Below are 3,238 nucleotides of genomic sequence, written 5' to 3'. Positions count from 1 at the left end.
GGCGCACGTGACCTTACCGCTTCCTGCGGCCGCGGGAGGCGCGGTTGCTAAGGAAACGCTACGGCACACGGAGCGGCGGCCCGCGGGGAGGATGCCGGGAGGTGGGAGGTTGCCGGGAGGTAGGAGGTTGCCGGGAGGTGGGAGGTGCTAGGGGTTTGGAGGGAAACCAGTTGTCAGGCGAGAGGAGCCTGCAGCTAGACGACGCGGTTGGGCGTCCCAGCCGGAAGTGCCTCGCCCCACATAGGGGCCCGAGATCTATATTTCTCTCGCTAATTCCCCGCCAGGCACGAAGTTGCTCTTGGAGGTTCCAGTTGCCGGTGTCCGCAAGGTCACACCTGGCTTTCCCTGCCGTAGTTGGCGCTCTGACTGAAATCTACTGAGATGCCTGGTTCGGCCCAGTGAACCCGGAAGTCTGTGGGCGGCTGGAGCAAGCCTTAGAATAGAAGGTCGCGGGAGAAAGCCCTTGTTCCTGCCCTCCTGGCTCCACCCCAAAAATACAAACTGTTCTCCAGGACTTGGGAATTAAGCATCTTCCTTTTCTAAGGGCCACAAAGACTTTGAATAGTTTACTGTAGTTTTTTTTTTCCCCCCTTGTACTTCTCAATCAGTCAGGGGCATATTTAAATCCCAAGCGATACTTTTCAAAACTGAGACCTAGTTGAAAAATTAAGAGGACTTCTAAAGAGTTATCTACTACCTGTTTTTATTAGCTCCATGGGCTCTTTTGGTAGCATGTGTCTCCTTGGATCTCAACGAGCCCAGCATGGGTTCTTCCTCCGTCCTGTCTTCCCCCGGCCGCCCAGGATTCTGAGGGCTTTCAGAGGAGAACTCTGACGCGCTATTCTCAGTCTTCCACAGGCGAACCTTTTTTTCAAAGTAATCATCAGCTTCATCTTGAGTGGACTGACATTCTTCAGTTGTAATGTAGCTGGGAAAATGTATTCTTTTCCTTAGTAAGTGTATTAAGTATTACTCCAATGCTAGTACCTAATTACTGAATATCTAATATCCAGTTACTGAACGTAATAAAGATATATCCGTGTTCCTTAAGAATGATGGCTCAAGATTGGGATTGGCTCAGGTCCAAAGCTTACTGTTTATTAAAAGGAGGATAAAAAGTCCTGTGTGTGTGTGTATATATACACTTTTCATATAAAAACAAAGGCAGCTCACAATTTCACGTCTACGTTACTGGAGAAAGGATGCCTTATTAAAAGGAGGATAACTGGGTAGCCACTTGAGAGGAAGAAACAACAGCCTCACCACACAACCTACTGTTAAATGAATTCCAGCTGTAATATATTGCTTTCTTTTTTGTTTGTTTTTGAAGATTGGATACTGGAAGAAAATACTTGGCGAATATTTTTCAGATAGTGGATTGGAAAACTTTATGAAGGTGACAGCAAAGTCAAAAGCAGTGTAGAGAAAGAGTAATCAACTTGACCATACAAAATTTAAATTTCTACATGAGATAAAAAAGTAAAAACACAATAATCAAAATTTAAAGACAAACCACAAACTGGGAAAATGACACTTTAACATGGTTTGGACAATGGGTTACTTTATTGTAAAAACGAACTTTTATCAGTAAGGGAAAAGCAGTAGAAATATAAGCAAAGGACATGAAGAGGCAATTTATTTTTAAAGAAATGCAAATGGGTAATAGTTAAATGAACAAGTATCTGTGTAACTGGAGAAAGGCAAATTTGAGTAATAACCATTTTTCCTCTATAAAAACTATGTTTAAAAGGGCAATACACAATATTGTGCAAAGTGAGAAAAAAGTAACTCTTATTCATTTCTGGAGTATAAAATATAAACTTTATGTGGTGTGTGTGTGTGCATGTGTGCACGTGTGTGTGTGCACACTCAGTTGTCCAGTCTTGTCCAACTCTTGTGACCCCATGTACTCACCAGGCTCCTCTGTCCATAGAATTTTCCAGGCAAGAAAATAACTTATGTATTTTTTAAACGTATTTGGCTGTTCTGAGTCTTACTTGTGGGCTGTGGGGTCTCTGATCTCTGCTGAGGCATGCAGGGTTTTTAGTTGTGGTATGCAGGAGCTAGTTTCCTGACCTGAGATCAAACCTGGGCCATTTGCATCAAGAGCTTAGAGTCTTAGCCCTTGCACCACCAGGGAAGTCCTAAAATATAACAACTTTTCCACAGAGGGCATTTTGGCAGTATATATTTAAAAAATACAAAAATAGCCATAGCTTTTGACTCCTAAATCTTAGGAAACAAACATAGGGTGTACATATTTACTTATGGACATATTCATGATATAATTGCTCACAATAGGAAAAATTGTTAGGATTTCAAATATCAAGTAATTATTACTAATAATTAAAATGGTGCATCCATATGGTTCTTTAATCAAAATATATTTATTGAGCACCTAACTGTACCAGGTACTATTCTAAGCAATGTGGACAGAGTAATAGATAAACAAGATGAAGTCCCTACATTGCTGAACTGACATTCTTATTGGGAGGCAAATAACAGGTAAATTTATCATATCAAATAATGAAACAAACATCTACAATGTCAGATAATGACGTGTATTATATTTTGAAAATTAAAGGATAGAGGCAGAATTTTTAGATTGCCTGGTCAGGGAAGCCAATAATCTTTGAAATAATCTTTAAACAGACATACGTGAAAGAATAAGCCATGTGTGACTATCTTGGAGAAAAATTTTCAAAGTAGAGCCAATTATAAGGTCTGATGAAAACTAGGAAGCCAGTGAGCAAGGATTCACTGAGAGCGGAAAGGGGTGCAGGGCTCAAGTTGGACAGGGCCTTGCTGGTGACAGACAGTGATTCAGGTTCTATGCAGAGCACATCACGAGAAACGTGGGTCTGGAAGATGCACATGCTGGAATCAAGATTGCCAGGAGAAATAGCAATAACCTCAGACATGCAGATGACACCACACTTATGGCAGAAAGTGAAGAAGAACTAAAAAGCCTCTTGATGAAAGTGAAAGAGGAGAGTGAAAAAGTTGGCTTAAAGCTCAACATTCAGAAAACGAAGATCATGGCATCTGGTCCCATCACTTCATGGTAAATAGATGGGGAAACAGTGGAAACAGTGGCTGACTTTATTTTTTGGGGCTTCAAAATCACTGCAGATGGTGATCGCAGCCATGAAATTAAAAGACGCCTACTCCTTGGAAGGAAAGTTATGACCAACCTAGATAGCATATTGAAAAGCAGAGACATTACTTTGCCAACAAA

Source organism: Bos grunniens, chromosome 7, assembly GCF_055505025.1.
Source record: "Bos grunniens cultivar Pamir isolate PY7600 chromosome 7, Bosgru_T2T1.0, whole genome shotgun sequence".
NCBI lineage: Eukaryota > Metazoa > Chordata > Mammalia > Artiodactyla > Bovidae > Bos > Bos grunniens.
Note: the sequence above shows the minus strand (reverse complement) of the source record.